The sequence below is a fragment of the Ranitomeya variabilis genome, chromosome 2 (genome assembly GCF_051348905.1).
Source record: "Ranitomeya variabilis isolate aRanVar5 chromosome 2, aRanVar5.hap1, whole genome shotgun sequence".
Classification (NCBI taxonomy): Eukaryota; Metazoa; Chordata; class Amphibia; order Anura; family Dendrobatidae; genus Ranitomeya; species Ranitomeya variabilis.
The window spans coordinates 654,280,575-654,292,962 of NC_135233.1; positions in this window are offsets into that span (position 1 = coordinate 654,280,575).

Here is a 12,388-nt window from a genome sequence, read left to right on the forward strand (position 1 = left end):
TTAGCAAATTGAGGCCCGCTGTAAACTAGAAAGCAGAACGATACAAAAGGGGACTGAGCGGTCAGCAAAAAACCCTAATCAAAAAAACCATCCTGAGATTACAAGAACCCATGTGACAACTCATGGCACATGGGGAGAACCTCAGTCCACTAGAGCTACCAGCTAGCATAGAGACATAATAAGCAAGCTGGACAAAAAACCAAACAACTGAAAATCAGCACTTAGCTTATCCTGAAAGATCTGGGAGCAGGTAGGCAGGAACCAAACAGAGCACATCTGAATACATTGATAGCCGGCAAGGGAAATGACAGAAAGGCCAGGTAAAATAGGAAACACCCAGCCACTGATGGACAGGTGGAAACCAAAGGCCGCAACCCACCAAAGTCACCCAGTACCAGCAGTAACCACCAGAGGGAGCCCACAAACAGAATCCACAACAGTACCCCCCCCTTGAGGAGGGGTCACCGAACCCTCACGAGAACCCCCAGGGCGATCAGGGTGAGCTCTATGGAAGGCGCGGACCAAATCAGTCGCATGAACATCAGAGGCGACCACCCAGGAATTATCCTCCTGACCATAACCCTTCCACTTAACCAAATACTGGAGTTTGCGTCTGGAAACACGAGAATCCAAGATCTTCTCAACAACATACTCCAATTCTCCCTCCACCAGCACCGGAGCAGGAGGCTCAACCGAAGGAACAACGGGCACCTCATACCTCCGCAACAACGACCGATGGAACACATTATGAATAGCAAACGATGCTGGGAGATCCAAACGAAAAGATACAGGGTTAAGAATCTCCGAGATCCTATAAGGACCGATGAACCGAGGCTTGAACTTAGGAGAAGAGACCTTCATAGGGACAAAACGAGAAGACAACCACACCAAATCCCCAACAAGAAGTCGGAGACCCACGCGGCGACGGCGATTAGCAAACTGCTGAGTCTTCTCCTGAGATAACTTCAAATTGTCCACCACCTGATTCCAAATCTGATGTAGCCTGTCCACCACCACGTCCACTCCAGGACAATCCGAAGGCTCCACCTGACCAGAGGAAAAACAAGGATGAAACCCCGAATTACAAAAAAAAGGAGAGACCAACGTGGCCGAACTAGCCCGATTATTAAGAGCAAATTCGGCCAGTGGCAAAAAAGCAACCCAGTCATCTTGATCAGCAGAAACAAAACACCTCAAATAAGTTTCCAAGGTCTGATTAGTTCGCTCCGTCTGGCCATTCGTCTGAGGATGGAATGCAGACGAGAAAGACAAATCAATGCCCATCTTGGCACAAAACGTCCGCCAAAATCTAGACACAAACTGGGATCCCCTGTCAGAAACGATATTCTCCGGAATCCCATGCAAACGAACCACGTTCTGAAAAAATAAAGGGACCAACTCAGAGGAGGAAGGCAACTTAGGCAAGGGCACCAAATGAACCATCTTAGAAAAGCGGTCACACACAACCCAGATAACGAACATTTTCTGTGAAACCGGGAGATCAGAAATAAAATCCATGGAAATGTGCGTCCAAGGCCTCTTCGGGATGGGCAAGGATAACAACAACCCACTGGCCCGAGAACAGCAAGGCTTAGCTCGAGCACACACTTCACAAGACTGCACAAAGGTACGCACATCCCTAGACAAGGAAGGCCACCAAAAAGACCTGGCCACCAAGTCTGTAGTGCCAAATATTCCAGGATGACCAGCCAACACAGAAGAATGGACCTCGGAGATGACTCTACTGGTCCAATCATCCGGAACAAACAGTCTTTCTGGTGGACAACGATCCGGTTTATCCACCTGAAACTCCTGCAATGCACGTCGCAAGTCTGGGGATACGGCGGACAATATTACCCCATCCCTAAGGATACCAGTAGGCCCAGAGTCTCCAGGAGAGTCAGGCACAAAACTCCTGGAAAGAGCATCTGCCTTCACATTCTTTGAACCTGGCAGGTATGAAACCACGAAATTGAAACGAGAAAAAAACAACGACCAACGAGCCTGTCTAGGATTCAAACGCCTGGCAGACTCAAGGTAAATGAGATTCTTGTGATCAGTCAAGACCACCACACGATGTTTAGCACCCTCAAGCCAATGACGCCACTCCTCAAATGCCCACTTCATGATGGCCAAAAGCTCCCGATTACCCACATCATAATTGCGCTCGGCGGGCGAGAATTTTCTAGAGAAGAATGCACATGGCTTCATCACCGAGCCATTAGAACTTCTCTGTGACAAAACCGCCCCCGCTCCAATCTCGGAAGCATCAACCTCAACCTGAAAAGGAAGTGAAACATCTGGTTGACACAACACAGGAGCAGAAGAAAACCGGCGCTTAAGTTCCTGAAAGGCCTCCACGGCCGCAGGAGACCAATCAGCAACATCAGCACCCTTTTTAGTCAAATCAGTCAAAGGTTTAACAATACTGGAAAAATTAGCAATGAACCGACGATAAAAATTAGCAAACCCCAAGAACTTCTGAAGGCTCTTAACAGATGTAGGTTGTGTCCAGTCACAAATCGCCTGAACCTTGACGGGATCCATCTCAATAGTAGAAGGAGAAAAAATGTACCCCAAAAAAGAAATCTTCTGGACTCCGAAGAGACACTTTGAGCCCTTCACAAACAGAGAATTGGCCCGCAGAACCTGAAACACCTTCCTGACCTGTAGAACATGAGACTCCCAGTCATCAGAAAACACCAAAATATCATCCAAATACACAATCATAAACTTATCCAGATATTCACGGAAAATATTGTGCATAAAGGACTGAAAGACTGACGGAGCATTGGAGAGTCCAAAAGGCATTACCAAATACTCAAAATGGCCCTCAGGCGTATTAAATGCGGTTTTCCACTCATCACCCTGTTTTATCCGCACCAGATTATACGCACCGCGAAGATCTATCTTAGTGAACCACCTAGCCCCCTTAATGCGAGCAAACAAATCAGTCAATAATGGCAATAGATACTGATACTTGACTGTAATCTTATTCAGAAGGCGATAATCTATACAAGGCCTCAGGGAACCATCTTTTTTTGCCACAAAAAAAAACCTGCTCCCAGAGGGGACGAAGATGGACGAATATGTCCCTTTCCAAGGACTCCTTAATATAATTCCGCATAGCAGTATGCTCTGGCAGTGACAGATTAAATAAACGACCCTTAGGGAACTTACTGCCAGGAATCAATTCTATAGCACAGTCACAATCTCTATGCGGAGGGAGCGAATTGAGCTTAGGCTCCTCAAAAACATCCCTATAGTCAGACAAAAATGCAGGGATCTCAGAAGGAGTAGATGAAGCGATAGAAATCGGAGGTGCATCATCATGAACCCCCTGACATCCCCAGCTTAACACAGACATTGTTTTCCAGTCCAGGACAGGATTATGAGTTTGTAACCATGGCAGACCAAGCACTAGTACATCATGTAAATTATAAAGTACAAGGAAGCGAATCACCTCCTGATGAACGGGAGTCATGCGCATGGTCACTTGTGTCCAATACTGCGGTTTATTCATAGCCAATGGTGTAGAGTCAATTCCCTTCAGAGGAATAGGAACTTCCAGAGGTTCCAGACTAAAACCGCAGCGTTTAGCAAATGACCAATCCATAAGACTCAGAGCAGCGCCCGAATCCACATAGGCATCGACGGAAATGGAAGACAGTGAAAAAATCAGAGTCACAGACAAAATGAACTTAGGCTGCAGAGTACCAATGGCAAAAGATTTATCAACCCTTTTTGTGCGTTTAGAGCATGCTGATATAACATGAGCTGAATCACCACAATAGAAACACAATCCATTTTTCCGCCTATAATTTTGCCGTTCACTTCTGGACTGAATTCTATCACATTGCATAGTCTCAGGTGCCTGTTCAGAAGACACCGCCAACTGGTGCACGGGTTTGCGCTCCCGTAAACGCCGATCAATCTGAATGGCCATAGCCATAGACTCATTCAGACCTGTAGGCGTAGGGAACCCCACCATAATATCCTTAATGGCCTCAGAAAGACCATTTCTGAAGTTTGCAGCCAGGGCGCACTCATTCCACTGAGTAAGCACCGACCATTTCCGAAACTTCTGACAATATATCTCCGCTTCATCATGCCCCTGAGAGAGGGCTAATAAAGCCTTTTCAGCCTGAATCTCCAGGTTAGGTTCCTCATAGAGCAATCCCAATGCCAGAAAAAACGCATCCACACTGAGCAATGCAGGATCCCCTGGTGCCAATGCAAATGCCCAATTCTGAGGGTCGCCCCGCAGGAAAGATATTACAATCTTGACCTGTTGAGCAGGGTCTCCAGAGGAGCGAGATTTTAAAGAAAGAAACAATTTACAATTGTTCCTGAAATTCAGGAAGGTAGATCTATCTCCAGAAAAGAACTCTGGAATAGGAATTCTAGTTTCAGACATGGGAGTGTGAACAACAAAATCCTGTATGTTTTGAACTTTTGCCGCGAGATTACTCAGGCTGGAAGCCAAACTCTGGACATCCATGTTAAACAGCTAAGATCAGAGCCATTCAAGGGTTAAGAGGAGGTAAGAAGCAGCTAGACAGCAATTAAGGGCTAGGCAGCAAAACTCTGAAGGGAAAAAAAAAAAAAAATTTCCCTTAAACACTTCTCTTTCTCCTGCTTCAGCCCAAACAATTAACACTTTGTGGGCCGGCTATACTGTCATGAATCCCAATGGCTTGGGATAGCACAGGACAAGCAAAGTACAAATATATTACGGACGAGCTCTAGGGTGATGGAACCTGGGCTGACCGCTGCCCTACGCCTGACAAACGCAACTAGAGATAGCCAGGGAGCGTGCCTACGTTGGTTCTAGACGCCACGCACCAGCCTAAGAGCTAACTAGCACTGCAGAGAAAATAAAGACCTCACTTGCCTCCAGCGGAATGAACCCCAAAAGATATAGTTGCCCCCCACATGTATTGACGGTGAAATGAGAGGAAGGCACACACATAGAGATGATATATAGGGTTGAGCGAAACGGGTCGATCATTTTCAAAAGTCGCCGACTTTTGGCTAAGTCGGCGTCTCATGAAACCCGATCCGACCCCTGTGCTTGTCGGCCATGCGGTACGCGACTTTCGCGCCAAAGTCGCGTTTCAATGATGCGAAAAGCGCCATTTCTCAGCCAATGAAGGTGAACGCAGAGTGTGGGCAGCGTGATGACATAGATCCTGGTCCCCACCATCTTAGAGAAGGGCATTGCAGTGATTGGCTTGCTGTCTGCGGCGTCACAGGGGCTATAAAGGGGCGTTCCTGCCGACCGCCATCTTACTGCTGCTGATCTGAGCTTAGGGAGAGGTTGCTGCCGCTTCGTCAGAAGCAGGGAGAGCGTTAGGCAGGGTCCACTAACCACCAAACCGCTTGTGCTGTAGCGATTTCCACTGTCCAACACCACCTTCGGTGTGCAGGAACAGTGGAAGCTATTTTTTTTTTTTTTCCTCAGCGCTGTAGCTCATTGGGCTGCCCTAGAAGGCTCCGTGATAGCTGTATTGCTGTGTGTACGCCACTGTGGAAACCAACTGCTTTTTTCAAAGCACATATCCTCTTGTTCCTTCCTTTCTGCACAGCTATCTTTTTTGTTTGTCCACACTTTTTATTTAATTTGTGCATCAGTCCACTCCTATTGCTGCCTGCCATACCTGGCTTACATTACTGCAGGGAGATAGTAATTGTAGGACAGTCCCTGTTTTTTTTTTTTTTTTTTTTGTGGGAGATTAAGATTGGCATTTCTGCTACAGTGCCATCCCTGTGTGTGCCATCTCTCACTGAGTGGGCCATAGAAAGCCTATTTATTTTTTCCGTGATTTGTGTTCTAAATTCTACCTCAACACAAAAACACTACATCAATGAGTGGTAGAAAAATATTGGCCTCAGTCAGGGCTTGTGTGCCACTGCTGTGTGTGCTATCTCTTATTCAGTGGGCTATAGAAAGCCTATTTATTTATTTATTTTTTGTCTTATTATTTGGTTTCTAAAGTCTCCCTGAAAAAAAAAAAAATAAATAAAAAAACAGTGGGAGAGTAATATTGCCCTTTCAGCTTGTGTGCCAGTCTTGACTCCTGGGTGTGCCACCTCTCTCTCTAATTGTGGGCCATAGAAAGCCTTTTTTTTTTTTTTTTTAAATATTATTGGGTTTCTAAAGTCTCCCTTAAAAAACAAAAAATACATAAAAAAACAGTGGGAGAGTAATATTGCCCTTTCAGCTTGTGTGCCAGTCTTGACTCCTGGGTGTGCCACCTCTCTCTCTCATTCAGTGGGCCATAGAAAGGCTATTTATTTTTTTGGTTTTTTTAATATTATTTGGTTTCTAAAGTCTCCCTGAAAAAAAAAAAACATAAAAAAACAGTGGGAGAGTAATATTGCCCTTTCAGCTTGTGTGCCAGTCTTGACTCCTGGGTGTGCCACCTCTCTCTCTCATTCAGTGGGCCATAGAAAGGCTATTTATTTTTTTGGGTTTTTTAATATTATTTGGTTTCTAAAGTCTCCCTGAAAAAAAAAAAAACATAAAAAAACAGTGGGAGAGTAATATTGCCCTTTCAGCTTGTGTGCCAGTCTTGACTCCTGGGTGTGCCACCTCTCTCTCTCATTCAGTGGGCCATAGAAAGGCTATTTATTTTTTTGGTTTTTTTAATATTATTTGGTTTCTAAAGTCTCCCTGAAAAAAAAAAAAAAAAAACTTAAAAAAACAGTGGGAGAATAATATTGCCCTTTCAGCTTGTGCGCCAGTCTTGACTCCTGGGTGTGCCACCTCTCTCTCTCTAATTGTGGGGCATAGAAAGCCTTTTTTTTTTTGTTTTTTTTAATATTATTTGGTTTCTAAAGTCTCCCTTAAAAAACAAAAAATACATAAAAAAACAGTGGGAGAGTAATATTGCCCTTTCAGCTTGTGTGCCAGTCTTGACTCCTGGGTGTGCCACCTCTCTCTCTAATTGTGGGCCATAGAAAGCCTTTTTTTTTTTTTTTTTAAATATTATTGGGTTTCTAAAGTCTCCCTTAAAAAACAAAAAATACATAAAAAAACAGTGGGAGAGTAATATTGCCCTTTCAGCTTGTGTGCCAGTCTTGACTCCTGGGTGTACCACCTCTCTCTCTCATTCAGTGGGCCATAGAAAGGCTATTTATTTTTTGGTTTTTTTAATATTATTTGGTTTCTAAAGTCTCCCTGAAAATAAAAAAAAAAAAACTTAAAAAAACAGTGGGAGAGTAATATTGCCCTTTCAGCTTGTGCGCCAGTCTTGACTCCTGGGTGTGCCACCTCTCTCTCTCATTCAGTGGGCCATAGAAAGCCTTTTTTTTTTTTTTTTTTTTTAAATATTATTGGGTTTCTAAAGTCTCCCTTAAAAAACAAAAAATACATAAAAAAACAGTGGGAGAGTAATATTGCCCTTTCAGCTTGTGTGCCAGTCTTGACTCCTGGGTGTGCCACCTCTCTCTCTCATTCAGTGGGCCATAGAAAGCCTTTTTTTTTTTTTTTTTTTAAATATTATTGGGTTTCTAAAGTCTCCCTTAAAAAACAAAAAATACATAAAAAAACAGTGGGAGAGTAATATTGCCCTTTCAGCTTGTGTGCCAGTCTTGACTCCTGGGTGTGCCACCTCTCTCTCTCATTCAGTGGGCCATAGAAAGGCTATTTATTTTTTTGGTTTTTTTAATATTATTTGGTTTCTAAAGTCTCCCTGAAAATAAAAAAAAAAAAACTTAAAAAAACAGTGGGAGAGTAATATTGCCCTTTCAGCTTGTGTGCCAGTCTTGACTCCTGGGTGTGCCACCTCTCTCTCTCATTCAGTGGGCCATAGAAAGGCTATTTATTTTTTTGGTTTTTTTAATATTATTTGGTTTCTAAAGTCTCCCTGAAAATAATAAAAAAAAAACTTAAAAAAACAGTGGGAGAGTAATATTGCCCTTTCAGCTTGTGCGCCAGTCTTGACTCCTGGGTGTGCCACCTCTCTCTCTCATTCAGTGGGCCATAGAAAGCCTTTTTTTTTTTTTTTAAATATTATTGGGTTTCTAAAGTCTCCCTTAAAAAACAAAAAATACATAAAAAAACAGTGGGAGAGTAATATTGCCCTTTCAGCTTGTGTGCCAGTCTTGACTCCTGGGTGTGCCACCTCTCTCTCTCATTCAGTGGGCCATAGAAAGCCTTTTTTTTTTTTTTTTAAATATTATTGGGTTTCTAAAGTCTCCCTTAAAAAACAAAAAATACATAAAAAAACAGTGGGAGAGTAATATTGCCCTTTCAGCTTGTGTGCCAGTCTTGACTCCTGGGTGTGCCACCTCTCTCTCTCATTCAGTGGGCCATAGAAAGGCTATTTATTTTTTTGGTTTTTTTAATATTATTTGGTTTCTAAAGTCTCCCTGAAAATAAAAAAAAAAAACTTAAAAAAACAGTGGGAGAGTAATATTGCCCTTTCAGCTTGTGTGCCAGTCTTGACTCCTGGGTGTGCCACCTCTCTCTCTCATTCAGTGGGCCATAGAAAGGCTATTTATTTTTTTGGTTTTTTTAATATTATTTGGTTTCTAAAGTCTCCCTGAAAAAAAAAAAAACATAAAAAAACAGTGGGAGAGTAATATTGCCCTTTCAGCTTGTGTGCCAGTCTTGACTCCTGGGTGTGCCACCTCTCTCTCTCATTCAGTGGGCCATAGAAAGGCTATTTATTTTTTTGGGTTTTTTAATATTATTTGGTTTCTAAAGTCTCCCTGAAAAAAAAAAAACATAAAAAAACAGTGGGAGAGTAATATTGCCCTTTCAGCTTGTGTGCCAGTCTTGACTCCTGGGTGTGCCACCTCTCTCTCTCATTCAGTGGGCCATAGAAAGGCTATTTATTTTTTTGGTTTTTTTAATATTATTTGGTTTCTAAAGTCTCCCTGAAAATAAAAAAAAAAAAACTTAAAAAAACAGTGGGAGAATAATATTGCCCTTTCAGCTTGTGCGCCAGTCTTGACTCCTGGGTGTGCCACCTCTCTCTCTCTAATTGTGGGGCATAGAAAGCCTTTTTTTTTTTGTTTTTTTTTTAATATTATTTGGTTTCTAAAGTCTCCCTTAAAAAACAAAAAATACATAAAAAAACAGTGGGAGAGTAATATTGCCCTTTCAGCTTGTGTGCCAGTCTTGATTCCTGGGTGTGCCACCTCTCTCTCTCATTCAGTGGGCCATAGAAAGCCTTTTTTTTTTTTTTTTAAATATTATTGGGTTTCTAAAGTCTCCCTTAAAAAACAAAAAATACATAAAAAAACAGTGGGAGAGTAATATTGCCCTTTCAGCTTGTGTGCCAGTCTTGACTCCTGGGTGTGCCACCTCTCTCTCTCATTCAGTGGGCCATAGAAAGGCTATTTATTTTTTTGGTTTTTTTAATATTATTTGGTTTCTAAAGTCTCCCTGAAAAAAAAAAAAAAAAAACTTAAAAAAACAGTGGGAGAATAATATTGCCCTTTCAGCTTGTGCGCCAGTCTTGACTCCTGGGTGTGCCACCTCTCTCTCTCTAATTGTGGGGCATAGAAAGCCTTTTTTTTTTTGTTTTTTTTAATATTATTTGGTTTCTAAAGTCTCCCTTAAAAAACAAAAAATACATAAAAAAACAGTGGGAGAGTAATATTGCCCTTTCAGCTTGTGTGCCAGTCTTGACTCCTGGGTGTGCCACCTCTCTCTCTAATTGTGGGCCATAGAAAGCCTTTTTTTTTTTTTTTTTTTAAATATTATTGGGTTTCTAAAGTCTCCCTTAAAAAACAAAAAATACATAAAAAAACAGTGGGAGAGTAATATTGCCCTTTCAGCTTGTGTGCCAGTCTTGACTCCTGGGTGTGCCACCTCTCTCTCTCATTCAGTGGGCCATAGAAAGCCTTTTTTTTTTTTTTTTTAAATATTATTGGGTTTCTAAAGTCTCCCTTAAAAAACAAAAAATACATAAAAAAACAGTGGGAGAGTAATATTGCCCTTTCAGCTTGTGTGCCAGTCTTGACTCCTGGGTGTACCACCTCTCTCTCTCATTCAGTGGGCCATAGAAAGGCTATTTATTTTTTGGTTTTTTTAATATTATTTGGTTTCTAAAGTCTCCCTGAAAATAAAAAAAAAAAAACTTAAAAAAACAGTGGGAGAGTAATATTGCCCTTTCAGCTTGTGCGCCAGTCTTGACTCCTGGGTGTGCCACCTCTCTCTCTCATTCAGTGGGCCATAGAAAGCCTTTTTTTTTTTTTTTTTTTTAAATATTATTGGGTTTCTAAAGTCTCCCTTAAAAAACAAAAAATACATAAAAAAACAGTGGGAGAGTAATATTGCCCTTTCAGCTTGTGTGCCAGTCTTGACTCCTGGGTGTGCCACCTCTCTCTCTCATTCAGTGGGCCATAGAAAGCCTTTTTTTTTTTTTTTTTTTTTAAATATTATTGGGTTTCTAAAGTCTCCCTTAAAAAACAAAAAATACATAAAAAAACAGTGGGAGAGTAATATTGCCCTTTCAGCTTGTGTGCCAGTCTTGACTCCTGGGTGTGCCACCTCTCTCTCTCATTCAGTGGGCCATAGAAAGGCTATTTATTTTTTTGGTTTTTTTAATATTATTTGGTTTCTAAAGTCTCCCTGAAAATAAAAAAAAAAAAACTTAAAAAAACAGTGGGAGAGTAATATTGCCCTTTCAGCTTGTGTGCCAGTCTTGACTCCTGGGTGTGCCACCTCTCTCTCTCATTCAGTGGGCCATAGAAAGGCTATTTATTTTTTTGGTTTTTTTAATATTATTTGGTTTCTAAAGTCTCCCTGAAAATAATAAAAAAAAAACTTAAAAAAACAGTGGGAGAGTAATATTGCCCTTTCAGCTTGTGCGCCAGTCTTGACTCCTGGGTGTGCCACCTCTCTCTCTCATTCAGTGGGCCATAGAAAGCCTTTTTTTTTTTTTTTAAATATTATTGGGTTTCTAAAGTCTCCCTTAAAAAACAAAAAATACATAAAAAAACAGTGGGAGAGTAATATTGCCCTTTCAGCTTGTGTGCCAGTCTTGACTCCTGGGTGTGCCACCTCTCTCTCTCATTCAGTGGGCCATAGAAAGCCTTTTTTTTTTTTTTTTAAATATTATTGGGTTTCTAAAGTCTCCCTTAAAAAACAAAAAATACATAAAAAAACAGTGGGAGAGTAATATTGCCCTTTCAGCTTGTGTGCCAGTCTTGACTCCTGGGTGTGCCACCTCTCTCTCTCATTCAGTGGGCCATAGAAAGGCTATTTATTTTTTTGGTTTTTTTAATATTATTTGGTTTCTAAAGTCTCCCTGAAAATAAAAAAAAAAAACTTAAAAAAACAGTGGGAGAGTAATATTGCCCTTTCAGCTTGTGTGCCAGTCTTGACTCCTGGGTGTGCCACCTCTCTCTCTCATTCAGTGGGCCATAGAAAGGCTATTTATTTTTTTGGTTTTTTTAATATTATTTGGTTTCTAAAGTCTCCCTGAAAAAAAAAAAAACATAAAAAAACAGTGGGAGAGTAATATTGCCCTTTCAGCTTGTGTGCCAGTCTTGACTCCTGGGTGTGCCACCTCTCTCTCTCATTCAGTGGGCCATAGAAAGGCTATTTATTTTTTTGGGTTTTTTAATATTATTTGGTTTCTAAAGTCTCCCTGAAAAAAAAAAAACATAAAAAAACAGTGGGAGAGTAATATTGCCCTTTCAGCTTGTGTGCCAGTCTTGACTCCTGGGTGTGCCACCTCTCTCTCTCATTCAGTGGGCCATAGAAAGGCTATTTATTTTTTTGGTTTTTTTAATATTATTTGGTTTCTAAAGTCTCCCTGAAAATAAAAAAAAAAAAACTTAAAAAAACAGTGGGAGAATAATATTGCCCTTTCAGCTTGTGCGCCAGTCTTGACTCCTGGGTGTGCCACCTCTCTCTCTCTAATTGTGGGGCATAGAAAGCCTTTTTTTTTTTGTTTTTTTTTTAATATTATTTGGTTTCTAAAGTCTCCCTTAAAAAACAAAAAATACATAAAAAAACAGTGGGAGAGTAATATTGCCCTTTCAGCTTGTGTGCCAGTCTTGATTCCTGGGTGTGCCACCTCTCTCTCTCATTCAGTGGGCCATAGAAAGCCTTTTTTTTTTTTTTTTTAAATATTATTGGGTTTCTAAAGTCTCCCTTAAAAAACAAAAAATACATAAAAAAACAGTGGGAGAGTAATATTGCCCTTTCAGCTTGTGTGCCAGTCTTGACTCCTGGGTGTGCCACCTCTCTCTCTCATTCAGTGGGCCATAGAAAGGCTATTTATTTTTTTGGTTTTTTCAATATTATTTGGTTTCTAAAGTCTCCCTGAAAATAATAAAAAAAAAACTTAAAAAAACAGTGGGAGAGTAATATTGCCCTTTCAGCTTGTGTGCCAGTCTTGACTCCTGGGTGTGCCACCTCTCT